Below are 14222 nucleotides of genomic sequence, written 5' to 3' on the forward strand. Positions count from 1 at the left end.
CTTTTAAATAGATAGTTTTGCAGCGTCAAATAGCCCAAGAAGCGATCGAGTAGATGAGAAGTAACTTGGGAAGATCGTGCTCTTATGCAACAATCATTTTCAAATTAACAGTCATTTTCAAATTAAACCCTTGAGGACAAGGGCTGATTAAGGCATAAGGAATGTTATGTGCTTAATTAATTTTTATTCAATTATTTAAGATTTTATTTTTGTTATTAGGAGTCGAATAATCAGATAATGAACAAGATAAATTGTTAGCATGTTTTTTTTTTTGTTTTTTTTTTTTAAATGTTAGCTTTATCTTGTAAAGCCATCTATTTACATGGCTTGATGTTTTTTTTTTTTTTTTAGGGGGATATGGCTTGATGTTTATTAACAAAGAAAGGCCCTTGAAGTAGCCTATCTATCAATTAGGAGGTCAATCTTCCCTCGAGTTGTAACATCTATCTTTACAACTAGCAGCTTTTTCATAAAATTTTTAGCCATTAATTTTCTCCGCTTTAGAAATTTTGCTATTTTAGCAGTAATCTCAAACCAACAATCAAGTCTTAAACTAGCATGCCTTATATAAATATGAATGATTAAATACGTTTAATAAAAAAAAATTAATAAAAAGAAGTGTTGATTATTTTTTAAGTTAAATCTTCTAAATCAAATAAGGACTACGTGAAAACCAATAAAAAATTGGTCACATTAACAGTTTGTAAAAATATTGTAAAATAGTTTGTGGCAGTAGTATTACTTTTTCTTTTTTGAACACGTGTTTGAAAGTGGTGTAGTAATATAGAAAAAAGTTTGGGGTAGAAAAAATAATATGAACATGTAGGGAAAGAAGGCTAAATTTTAGGAGTTTTCTTAGTTTTTTATTTTTTTAAATCAAGGTATTTTACTATTATTTGGATGAAAAAGGAATAAAAAGGCAAGATTTTAGGGAATAAAAAGATGAACGGAAAAAAAAATAATCCTAAATTTCAGGAGTTTGCCTTTTGAGCAACAAACATTGCATTTCTGTTTCGTGTAATATGATGACATGATTTTTTGAGGTCTTATATATCTAAGCCAGTGAAGGTGGTTGATTGGTGATGGATGGTTATGTTGCACGGGATTGGTTCTGTGCCTTACTTGGAATGTCATAGCTGTTAGTACAGTCTCATGGGTGATGGTGCCGTTACTGGCTCATGGGGTTGTTAGGAATAATGTTTCTGAGGAGGAGAGAGAGTTCTGAGAGCAACCAGATGAGTAGGAGTACGAACCATGATTGAATTATAGTATTGGGTATAGGAAAGTGTCTCCAAAGATTTCAGAGGAGAAGAGGAGGTTCTTGGTGGTGGTGGCCTCGGGGACTAAACCAGCAGAGAAATCAGATTGTTGATGCTGTTGTTATTGCAAGAATTCTTGAGGCTGCATTGGTTGTGCCAGTCTTGCAGGTTAAACTGATATGGGGAGATGAAAGGTAAAAGAGAAAGATGTGACTAAATTTTTGCTGTGTTTAATTTGTACTTCAGTCCTTTGAATGTATATATTTCCAGCACTCTCATTTATATGGACATATGAATAGTAACATGAGTAGATTAAAGTATTGGTCACCTCTTAATCTCTAGTGGAATTCATGGTTCATAATTTTTTTCCTAATGAAATTATCTCATCAAAGCAGCTAAAATTTTGATGTTTCTAGCTTCTATCACACATTTGACCAGTTCAACAAATTTTCCATTAATTTGTTAGAATTGTCCTGCATTGAAGGAAATTATGTATGGAAATCAATTAGTCAATTTGTATTTGTAATAACTGCAGTGAGTTTTTTTGGGAGAAACTTGATGTAAAACATTTCAAGAGGACTTTACAAGCTGATGTAAGTGTTGTATCATCTCTTCCTTCCAGGCATTTGATGTCAAGGCAGACCATTGAAGTCAAGATTCCTTATGAGGCTGTGATTCAGCTCCAGAATAGTAGAAGTAGAATCCTTGTCATTGAACAGACTACTCTGTGTATTCCCATGTACAAGAGATAGTTCCGTTTTTTCAATCAAATCTCATTATTTATATAAAAAAAGATTCCTTGTCATTAAAAGTTTGGTTGTTCTCTCCCTCCATGTAGCCCACGGCCCACCTTAAACAAGGTGGGTGGCATTCCACGCAAAAGAGCTTCTATGTTTACACACTGCATTTTTACATGACAAGGTCAAATTTTAGCCCCTCAGCTTGGGGTTTCCAATGTTTTTTTTATTTTGTTTGTCTGCTACATTTTCTTTTCGAAGGAGAGCACAAGTGCACAACTGTCTCCTGATTTTAATGCATTAATCTTTTGCAACAAGACTGTATTAGGGTCTAAAGTTTGTATTTAAATTAGGTTGAGTTGAATCAGGTTTGGTCTGAACCTTAAATCATCTTGCTGGATGTTTTTACTTGTGTCGACTCATCTAAATTTTGATTGCTGTGTGTCAATTTTTTTTTAAATTCTATGTTAATGAGGTTGAATTCCTTAATCCTTATCTACCACGTGTCTCAGATAATGGATTATTCTGTAAAAACCGCTGGCTGTAAATCTTGTGGATGAAAGAGGGTGTTTGCTTAAAATTATGTCAAATGATAGCAATCAGTTGGTATATTGTTTGATGGAACCATGAGTATCTATTAGGATTCAAAGTCTTATGATCACTAATTCATCCATTTATTATTATTTTTTTAAGCTATCCTATTTGGTTGTGCTTAATTCAGGATTGCTGATGCTGAGCTAAACTTGTATTTTATTCAAATTGGTGACAAGGTACATAATTTTCTTAACTTATTTCTCTTGAAAGCATTGTGACATTTGTCTGCTTACATTGGAATTTGACATCTAACTCCCCCTCCCGACCTACCCTGAACCCAGGAGAAAGCAATGGAACAACTCAAGGTGACAGAAAGCAAAACAGTTGCAGTTGGGCAAAAGATGGACTTGGTGTTCCACAAACTACAGCTTCGATTTTTCTACATGGATTTTGTTCTAATTTCCGGAAGTATTGATAGAGAAAAGAGGTAAGCAATGCCACGGAAATTCCCAACAACAATCTGTGCCTGTGTCTTTTTGAAAGTTGGCCCGCATGAGTAATTGAATTATAACTGTTTGTACAATGATGTCAGCTTGTTTGAAGAGGAAGGAGACTGGGAAAGGAAGAATCGTTTGAAGGTGTGTGAAGGCTTGTACTGCATGTCCACTCAAAACTTCAAGAAGGCAGCCGGTCTATTTTTGGATTCTATATCAACCTTCACAATTTATGAACTTTTCCCTTATGACACCTTCATATTTTACACTGTCCTTACAAGCATTATAGCCTTGGATAGAGTTTCCCTGAAGCAGAAGGTATTCAGGTTTTCCCCGCTGGATGGTTCAAATTTATCCAACTTACGTAATCTTATATTTTTCTCTCTTTAGGTTGTTGATGCTTAAGAGATATTGACAATTATTGAAAAAATCCCATATCTTTCAGAGTTTTTGAACTCCTTGTACTAGTGTCAATGTAAATCATTTTTCGTGGCTTTTGGTAAGTTGAGATCTAATATAACCCATAATCTTATACATATCAATAAAATGTTAAAAGAAATATGTTCTTTTGGTTTCTCTGCAATCTGCATGGTCTGATTTCTTGCAACACTCTGAGCTCCTTGATGTTTGCTTATGTGATATGGTATAGCTATAAGAGCTAGTCCTACCAATACCAATTAATTTATTTATAACTTGTTCAATTCTATATATAACTTGTATATTCTATTACATTTTCATTTTCAGCTGGCCTTACGGAGCAAAAAAAATTGGACCACTATTTGCATCTGCACTTTCACTACTATAAGAGGAGGTCAGAACTGTGGTTTATTCCCAGTTTTTGGAATCCTATAAGAGTGTTACAATTGAAGCAATGGCTAAGGCATTTGGAGTTACTGTGGAGTTTATTGATTTGTAAGTACATAAATTTTATTGATGCTCTATTTTAGATTCTATCTAGCAGTATGTTTGTGCCATACACAGATTCAATAAAAATTATACGGAAATTGAAAATAGATTTCACTTTTTTTTTTCTTTTTTATATAAAGGGATCAAACATATATATTAAGCTTAAAGAAAGAGCTACAAACAAAGTTTAGCCGATATTAGACACGATTTGATGTAAGCAGTGGACTGGGAATCTAGTAGTTCTAACTGCAATATCTAAAACGTGAGCGATCACTACTTTAGTTACAAACAAAAATTGAGTGATCACCCCCTGCTGGTGAAAATTGTGGAGATCCATTAGTAAGGCTTGGTCCTGCCATGCTATCTTTCTGTATTTGTTGCAAATATCTACCAACCTCTTATCAGCACTCACAATGACAACTCGATAAAATCCCAATTCTGTTGACTTGATCAGTGCCTCCACAAGTGCTTCCTGAACTGCAAGATGTTGAGTTTGTCTTCCACTACTAGCTCCCCCTCTGAATAGAAGAGTACCATCCATCTTCCTTGCTTCAAATGCATAGCCACATCTTTTTGTTCTTCTATTCCTGGATGCTGCCACCTTGATAAGTATTTGCCAGCTCTGATTAAGGATAGGTATTTTAGGCTTTGGTTTCTGACTTTGTCTCTGCTCATGTGATTGTTGAAAGGCATCCCTGTACCTTTGTGATCTAGTAATATCAGTGAAATTGAATAATCAAAATATATTTTATGATAGGGCTTGAGATTTTCTTGTCCAATGCATTTTTCGTGTTCATTATGTATAGTATATTTTTAATAGGGTTTGAGATTTAATGGTGTGTTTAATTGTGTTTTTAATCCAGCTTTTCTCTATTTCTCTATTACAGGGAGCTCTCACGTTTTATTGCTCTCGTGTATTTGTAAAGTATTATTTGATTTTCATTTTGAAAATGGTGCTGAAAACTGCATATTTCAGAGGAACATAGAGCATGAGGAAGTTCAATTGGATGCCTTTTATTCGTGAATCTGATATTAACTTATCTGTACCTATTTGTTTTCCAAACTTACCAAGCGTTGAACATACTGATTCAGAATTCAATTCAGTTTTCAGTTTTCTTGAGTTTAAGACTGCTTGCTGAGGTTATAAGATGTCACACAACATGTCTCTGCGGCCCTCTAAACAAATTAAAAATCATCTACTGTTATTTATGACGGATAAGTGTGCGTGTGAATATTGTAGATTTAGTTTTGTGCAAAACTTAGGTACCGTTTCTTAGTTGATATAACTGATAAGTCAGGTTTCCTCAGGTTCCCGATTAAAATACACATGGCTGCATCAATGCAGTATAATGTTATTTTTAAAGAATAATGATGAAAGGGAATAGTAGTGATCCTACCATAATGGCCCAGAAGGCCAGGTTGTTATTACTTATTAGTAGATTACAAAATACATAATCAACCAACTAGCACAGACACTCATAAAAGAGAGCTGATTAACATTCAGTGGCAGCTACCTCCTCCAGGAGCTGTCAAAATAAATTTTGATGGAACTGTATTTGAATCTCTGTAAGCTATTGGTATCGGTGTAATCATTTGTGATCAAGCCAGTAAAGCCGGAGCAGCTATTAGTCGAAAAGAGAACATGTTTGGCAATGCAGAAGAAATTAGAGCAGTAAGAAGGGCTATAGGTTTAGCAGAGGATATGGGCATTACAAGATTAATACTTGAAGGTGACTCAATTAATGTGATAAGAGCAATTCACAGAGTAGTTGAGAATTTATCAGGATTGCTTCATCTAGTGGAGGAGATTCAAATTAAGTTCTTGAACTTTGAATGTTGGGAGGTCAAATATGAAACTAGGGAGGGTAATCAAGCTGCAGATAAATTAGAAAAAGATAACAATGTGTATGAAACTGTATCTGTGTAGACTCAGTCCCAGTATCAATTGCAAACCTGCTTTGTAGCAGATAATTGTAACAGAGATTTGCATGAGTGAATAAATTGTTTTTTTCCCATAGGTTCATAAAACATACGCATAAACTTATGCATGTTCTGCCAAAATGAAAATGTACGAGATCGCCAAATGCCACACATGAAAGATAATGTACGAGATCGCCAAATGCCACACATGAAAGATATATAACGTAAGATTTACACCAAATAAAAATGAAACCATTCACATTGGCCAAGCTAATAATAACTTTTTTTTTGTATTTTAGTTAACTGTTTTTTTATTTTTGAGAAAGGTAAATTGTATTTGAGCTGACTATTTTGCATAATACATATATCCAATTTACTATTCTTAACCCTATTCTACTAAATATGTTTTTATTCATTCATTTTTTTTTATAATTATTTCCCACCATGGTCATTATATTTTTCATGCGATTCTCTTCTTTATTTTCTTCAGTTTTCATTTGTTTTCTTAACAAACAGATCGACTTTAAGAAGTTAGAGACAGGTTAGTATGGCATCTTAAGCAACATTTTTTAATTTTTAATAAATATTATACATTTTTTTATACATATTTTTTACTCATACATATTTTTTTTAAATACCAACAATAAACGACCCTATAATTGCCGCAATCAAATCAACTCCACAGCTCAATCAAAAACCACAAGCCAACTTGTCTCAAAAATGACGTTGCCTTAGTTAAAACCAAAGTCGCTGCCTCTGCCACTGTCAAAATTATCATTAATAATCGGTACTCTACTCTGTACTCAACCACTCAATATTGATCTTAAAAAGTAAAAACTTGACAGCCATCAAAATCATCATCAGTTTTCTTGTGGAGCCAACGTCGTCGTCAACATATTGGGTGAAGAGAGAGTCATTGAGAGAAAAAGTCACAGGAAGAAAAGAGACTGTGGTGGGGGAGAGAGTGTGTGAACAAGGATTGGGTACAAAGAAAGAGGAAAAAATGATAATCACTTACCTATACTACATTATTTTTAAGGGTAAAATATTGTTAAGGTATTTGAGATTCGAGCTCATGATAATCAAGTTTAGGATTCAGATCCTCTAGAGTTTTTAGGGTAAGAATTTTTAGCCCATTTAGTTGGTGGTTTAAATACATATTTTTAGTTTTTAAATAATATTACATATATTTTTATACATTTTTTTATTCACAAGTATTTTAAAAAATTACAAATAACATTACTCAAACTCTTTTACCAAATGGACCCTTTAAAACTTATCAATTTGATTTTTAAACTCAATTTGACTTTTAATTTTTACTCATTTTTTTCTTCTTTGTCATGGTATTTACGGCTTAAATTGGCCAGTTTTGAAATATTTTAAATTAGTTAGCATTAGCCTAAATCTCAATGTAGCATTTAGTACGGGATAATACTTTAGGATCCTTAAAAATGTTTAAAGATTCTCATATTTTGGTTGCAAATCAGACTAATGATTCAGATGCTAGGAGAATTTGAATTTCCCTTTTAACCCCCTTTCAGTAGGAATGTGGATTCCCTTTAAAACAGGTGGGTATTTACATTCCCAAGTTCAAAGGAAATTTTCTCAAAAAAAAAGTTTAAAGGAAATTGTATTTTTTATAAATTGACAATTTTAACAATTTTTCCTTATCATTTGAGCAATTGAGATAAAATATAAAACAAATCATCAGTATCTTTTCCTTTATCTTTATCTCTTTCTGCCAAAATAATATTATCTCTTTCCACAAAAACAACATAAACAGGATAGCCAACTTTATTGATATATTCATCTTTTCTTTTTTTAGACGATAGTTTTAAGGAATTTGTCATAATTTATATTTTATATTTTGTTTTTCATTATTTATTTAGAGAAAGATTATTATTATTATTGTGGGGAATAAAAGGACCTAAGTAAGTATTTGGGCCTTGGGCTTTATTGATGGGCGCTAGTTCGTTTTAGACTAAAAGCCTCTAGAGCTGTAGGTCGGCCCATAGGTCGGGAGTCCGAGGATTCGTCCGAGGACGAATCTCTCCTCGGATAGACCCGCGAAGACCTTGGGATTCGCCAAAAAGATCAAGGCCGAGTTCTGGAAAAACCGTTGGTTAAGAGGAGGATTCAAGTATCCTCTAGACGCAACGGTGTGAGGGAAATATCTCAGAAAAAGGCTGCTACCTCCACATTAAAGATCCTGCACCTACTTCCCTGACCACATTAATGGGGAAGTGACCCCTGAATAGTAGAGGGGGCCTTCTGGCCATTGCTGAAGGACTTCGAGAAGGTGGTGGAAAGAGGAGAGAGGATCTAAGGGTAAGATTTGTGTGACACGTGGATGAAGAGGGAAGGAGAAGAAGTATTTAAAGAGGGAAGGGAGTAAAGAAGGAGGAGGTTTTTTTTGGGAAAAAAAGAACTAGACAATGACTAAGAACTGTAATTTTTGAAAGGAAAAAGAAAAATAATATACATAAATCGTCCTCGGCTTACGTCCGAGGAGGTTCATTTGCCCTATTTGTCCATTGTTTGTAAATACTGTAACATTCTAGCCTGTTCATCAAGCTTCGAACACCACTAAACTAGATTGTGAACCCACACTCTACAAATTTAATTGTTTAAGGCTCATTGGGCCTGAGCCCACGTGTGTTTTTGGGTCCAGGTGCAATTGTGCACTTACAATTGGCGCCGTCTGTGGGAATCTAGCGTTGGAAGAACTCAAACACTATGGCAAGCTTAGGCTCGTACCATGCAGAATCTCAGGGATCGCAACCTGAGGATCCTTTCGAACGTCTTGAACGCCGGGAGGATCGAGAGGGTAGCGTTCACATCGAATATCCTAGAGCAAGTCATACTCACGGTAGAGGCAGTACCACCCGTGAAGATAGTGCCAAGGCCATGCATAAGGAGATTAATCACCTTAAGAGGAAGCTACGCCGCGTCAGACGGAGGCGCTCGCCATCCTCATCTAATACCTCTTCAAGGGAATCCTGGGGAAGTAGTTACAGTTCGAGGTCATGGTTGCCCCCAACAAAACATCCTCTTGCGAAGAGGATGACCCACCATGTCATAGGAACAAGAAGCTCCCCTTCAGGGGCTTAGGGAATAATGCCACGAGCCGGGCGTTGCACCAACTCTCCAAATCGCCATTCTCACGCAGGATTGAGAATGAGAGGCTCCCTAGGAGGTTCACCCAGCCCACCTTCACCATTTATAACGGCCGGACCGACCCGGTGGAACATGTGAGCCACTTTAACCAGAGAATGGCGGTGCATTCTCACAATGAGACCCTGATGTGCAAAGTCTTCCCTTCTAGCTTGGGACCTGTTGCTATGAGGTGGTTCAACAGTCTTAAATCAGGGTCCGTAGGTTTGTTCGGGAAACTGACTAAAGCATTTGCGTCACAGTTCATTACATGCAACAGAGTTCCTCGACCGTTGGACTCACTGTTGTCTATGGCTATGAAGGAGGGCAAGACGTTGAAAGCATACTCCGACAGGTATTGGGAGATGTTTAACGAGATAGATGGTGATTTTGATGAGGTGGCGATCAATACCTTTAAAGTGGGCCTTCCAACTGATCATGACTTGAGGAAGTCGTTGACCAAAAAACCCGTACGGAGTGTACGCCGCCTCATGGACCGTATTGACGAATACAAAAGGGTCGAGGAAGACCAACAGCAGGGGAAGGGTAAGGCGAAGGTTATCCCGCAGGAGAAAAGGGATTTTAGGTCGGACAGATATCACAACAACAAGCCGATAAGAGATTACTCCGGGCAGTCTGGCTCAGCGGCACCTCAAACTGTTAATATTGTATTCCGAGAACCGGTGCACCAGCTACTAGAGAAGGTCCGCAAGGAACCCTACTTCAGATGGCCCAGTAAGATGGCGGGGGATCTTGCCAGGAGGAATCAGAATCTCTTTTGTCAGTACCATCAAGACGTGGGTCATACTACCGAGAACTATCAAACCCTCTGGAACCACTTGGAGCAACTTGTCAGCGAAGGAAAATTAAAGCAGCACCTGTACCAACCTAGCGGACAGGGAAGTCAGTCTGGCTCGAATAATTAGAGGAATAATTCATCTCGGCCTCCTTTAGGAATGATCAACGTTATCTTCGCTGCGCCTGGCAGGACTGGCTCATGTCCCACCAGGGTGATGGCAGTTTCGCACTCGCAAGCCGAGGAGGGGGCTCCAAGCTGAAGAGATTAAAGCTGAATATGCCCGTCTTGGGATTTTCAGAGGAAGATAAGGTTGGGACTATCCAACCCCATGACGACGCCCTAGTGGTCACTCTGAGGATAGGGAATTATGATATGAGAAGGGTAATGATTGGTTAAGGCAGCGGTGCGGATATCATGTATCCTGACTTATTTAAGGGGCTGAAGTTGAAATTGGAGGACCTCACCCGTTACGACTCGCCGTTAATAAGTTTTGAAGGGAGGGCCGTTATACCAAAGGGATAGGTCTGGTTGGCCGTGCAATCTGGCTCGAAGACGGTTGAAGTGGATTTTATTGTGGTCGATGCATATTCCCCATACACAGTTATCCTTGCTCGGCCCTGGCTGCACGCTCTGGGGGCTGTCTCCTCCACCTTGCATGTTAAGGTTAAGTTCCCTTCAGGGGAGTACATTGAAGAGATTCTCGGCAGCCAATTGGTGGCCAGGCAATGCATATCGGCCGCAGTGCTGCATCAGACCAAAGCAAAGTCCTCAACCTCGGCTGTGAAAGACTTATAGCAATTAATGACTCTGGATGCGCTCGATGTGGTGACAGTAGAGAAGGCCATATGCGAAGACCTGGAGAAGTTTCTGATATTGGATGATCCTGAAAGGTTCTTCCAAGTTGGGGTATGTTTACCACACCAAGAGAAGATGGAATTGGTGGAGTTTCTAAAGAACAACATCGATGTTTTTGCCTAGGACCCCTACGAGGCTCCGGGGGTTGACCCAAGCTTTATTTGTCATCATTTGAACGTCAATCCTGCTATTCCTCCTAGAAGGCAGCCCCTCGGTGTTCCTCTAAGGAGCACTCTGAAACCGTTAAAGAAGAGGTGCTCAAGCTCAAAAGGGCTGGGGCTATTAAGGAAGTTTTCTATCCGGAGTGGTTGGCGCACACGGTTGTGGTTAAAAAGAAAAATGGAAAATGGCGGGTATGTGTGGACTTCACAGATTTAAACAAAACCTGCCCAAAGGACTCGTTCTCGATGCCGCACATCGACCAGCTAGTGGACGCCACCGTCGGACATCCTCGGATGAGTTTTTTGGATGCCTTCCAGGGTTATCACCAAATTCTACTGGCGGCAGAATATCAGGAGAAAACTATCTTTATTACTCCAACAAGGAATTATCACTATAAAGTGATGCCGTTCGGATTGAAAAATGCTGCGGCTACTTACCAAATGATGATGACCAGAATGTTTGAGTTGCAGCTTGGAAAGACCATTGAGATATACGTGGATGACATGGTAGTGAAAAGTAAGACGATATCTGTACACGTGAAAGATTTGGACGACACTTTTCAAGTACTTAGAAAGTACAAGTTGCGTCTTAATGCCTCGAAGTGTTCTTTTGGTGTGAGTTCTGGGAAGTTCTTGGGTTATATGGTTATTCATAGAGGGATAGAGGTGAATCCAGTACAAGTTAGAGCTATTCAAACCTTACAGCCACCTCGGAATCCAAAGGAAGTTCAAAAATTGACCAGAATGATCGCTGCTCTCAGCAGGTTCATCTCTCGGTCAGTTGACCGATGCAAGCCTTTCTTCCAACTTTTGAATAAGTGGAGGGGGTTCCAATGGTCCGAGGAATGCGTTGTACCCTTCCAACAACTTAAGGAATATCTTTCCCAGCCACCCATTATGTCTCGGCCTGAAGTAGATGAGGTTTTGTTTGCGTATCTGGCAGTGGCCGTCCATGCGGTCAGCCTGGTCCTCATAAGAGACAACGGTGGGGTGCAAAGACCGGTCTACTACGTCAGTAAAACTCTGAATGATGCCGAGGTGCGTTACCTACTTTTGGAGAAAACACTTCTAGCCGTAGTTTATGCCACGCGGAGGCTTCCTCATTATTTCCAGTCTCACATCGTTGTAGTTTTGACCCAACTGCCTCTCAAGTCAGTTTTGCGCAGCGCTGACTACTCTGCAAGGGTGGCTAAATGAGAAACTATTTTGGAAGCTTTTGATATCAAATACATGTTGCGCACCTCAATAAAGGGCCAGGTTCTTGCAGATTTGATGGCGGAGTTCGCGGAACCATTGTTGGAGGAAGCTATGAAGGAATCACACATGGACGAAAAATCAGTTGGCGTGATCACGGGCATAGGACCTCCCACTTGGGAAGTGTACGTTGATGGGGCAGTTAACCAGAAAGGGTCTGGCATCGGACTTATCCTGGTATCCCCCGAGGGAATTGTCTTTGAAAAATCTCTAAGGTTGGCGTTCTCGGCTACTAATAATGAGGCCGAGTACAAAGTAGTCTTGGTCGGTATGAACATGGTGCATAAGATGGGCGGAAAGGGAGTTCATATGCGCTCGGATTTTCAGTTAGTGGTCGGCCAGGTGACAGGGACCATGGAGGCTAGGGACCCAAGAATGCAAGAATACTTGACCCAGGTCAAACGTTTACAATCTAAATTCGATTCCTTCATCCTGTCTCACGTTTCAAGAAGTGGAAATACGCACGCAGATTTTTTGGCTACCTTAGCGACATCCTCGGCTTAGGGATTGCCTAGGATTATCCTTGTCGAAGATCTGCTAGGGCCAGCTCTTGCCATCGTTGGTGCACCCCGTGTCCATTTAATAAGGTTTGAACCTAGTTGGATCGACCCTGTGATATCCTTTCTGAAAAACGATATTCTTCCCGACGACAAATCTGAAGCAGACAAGATCCGTCGAAAGGCACCGCGTTTCCGGTTGTCAGAGGATCAGAAATTGTATAAACGATCCTTCTCCGGACCATATTTGTTGTGCGTGCACCCCGAATCAACGGAGGCGCTTTTGGAAGAACTACATAAGGGAATTTGTGGGAGCCATACTGGGGGAAGGTCCCTAGCTCATAGGGCCCTGACTCAAGGATATTGGTGACCCAATATGCAGAGGGAAGCTCAGGACTATGCAAGAAAGTGTGACCAATGCCAGAGGTTCGCTCCTAACATTCATCAGCCTAGAGGAGTCCTTAATCCTCTCTCCAGTCCTTGGCCTTTCGCTCAATGGGGATTGAACATAGTAGGACCATTTCTGAGGGCTGTAGGAAACAAAAAGTGGCTGCTTGTGGGGATCGACTACTTCACCAAATGGGTAGAGGCTGAGCCCTTGGCAAATATTAGGGACGTCGATTCCAAGAAGTTCATCTGGAAAAACATCATCAATAAATTTGGGGTACCACATACACTCATTTCGGACAATGGCGTTCAATTTGATAGTAGAGCTTTTAGGAAGTATTGTGGTGACATGGGCATCATAAATAGATACTCCACTCCAGCTTATCCTCAGGGAAACGAGCAAGCCGAGGCCGTTAACAAGGTTATAGTTAATGGACTCAAGAAAAGGCTGGACGATGCGAAGTGCAGATGGGTAGAAGAACTACCACATGTTCTATGGACGTATCGAACTACGCCGCGCAAATCCACAGGAGAAACGCCATTCTCTATGACTTATGGGGCCGAGGCAGTGATACCTTTTGAATCTGGTTTCCCCACATTAAGGACGAGTTCATTTAATCCAGAAAACATCAACGGCCTTTTGGAGAAAGGCCTGGATTTAGTTGAGGAACGGCGAGAGACAACTATGGTCCAAATGGCTTATTATCAGCAGAAGCTTAAACGAGGGTATGATGCCCATATTAAGCTAAGGCCACTTGCGCCTGGGGATCTGGTGCTGAGAAAAGTTGTGGGTACTGCTAGAAACCCAGCTTGGGGTAAACTAGGACCGAACTGGGAAGGACCATATCGGATTATTTTTGTAGCAGGCATAGGATCATATCGACTAGCTGATCTAGATGAAAAAATTGTACAACGCCCGTGGAATGTAAACAACCTACGAAGGTATTATTATTAATGTAAGATACATTTGTCGTTCGTGGTCTAAATTCTGAATGTATGCGGGCTTATAAATTGCAACTCTTAAAATGTCAAACAGAAACTTGGTAATGGATGGTCCTCGGACCACATACCTTGTGGAAATTGATATGTTCTAAAGTATCAAACAGAAACTTGGTAATGCATGGTCCTCGGACCAAATACCTTGTGGAAATTGATATGTTCTAAAGTATCAAACAGAAACTTGGTAATGCATGGTCCTCGGACCACATACCTTGTGGAAATTGATATGTTCTAAAGTATCAAACAGAAACTTGGTAATGCATGGTC

At 39.3% G+C, this 14222-nt stretch overlaps 1 pseudogene; it reads left to right on the top strand.

The window, feature by feature from the left end:
* The first annotated feature begins 1152 nt into the window (after positions 1–1152).
* LOC142633017 (26S proteasome non-ATPase regulatory subunit 6-like) lies at positions 1153–5857 on the top strand (annotated as a pseudogene).
* Positions 5858–14222: the final 8365 nt, after the last annotated feature.

Source organism: Castanea sativa, chromosome 4, assembly GCF_040712315.1.
Source record: "Castanea sativa cultivar Marrone di Chiusa Pesio chromosome 4, ASM4071231v1".
In the NCBI taxonomy this organism is placed as follows: Eukaryota; Viridiplantae; Streptophyta; class Magnoliopsida; order Fagales; family Fagaceae; genus Castanea; species Castanea sativa.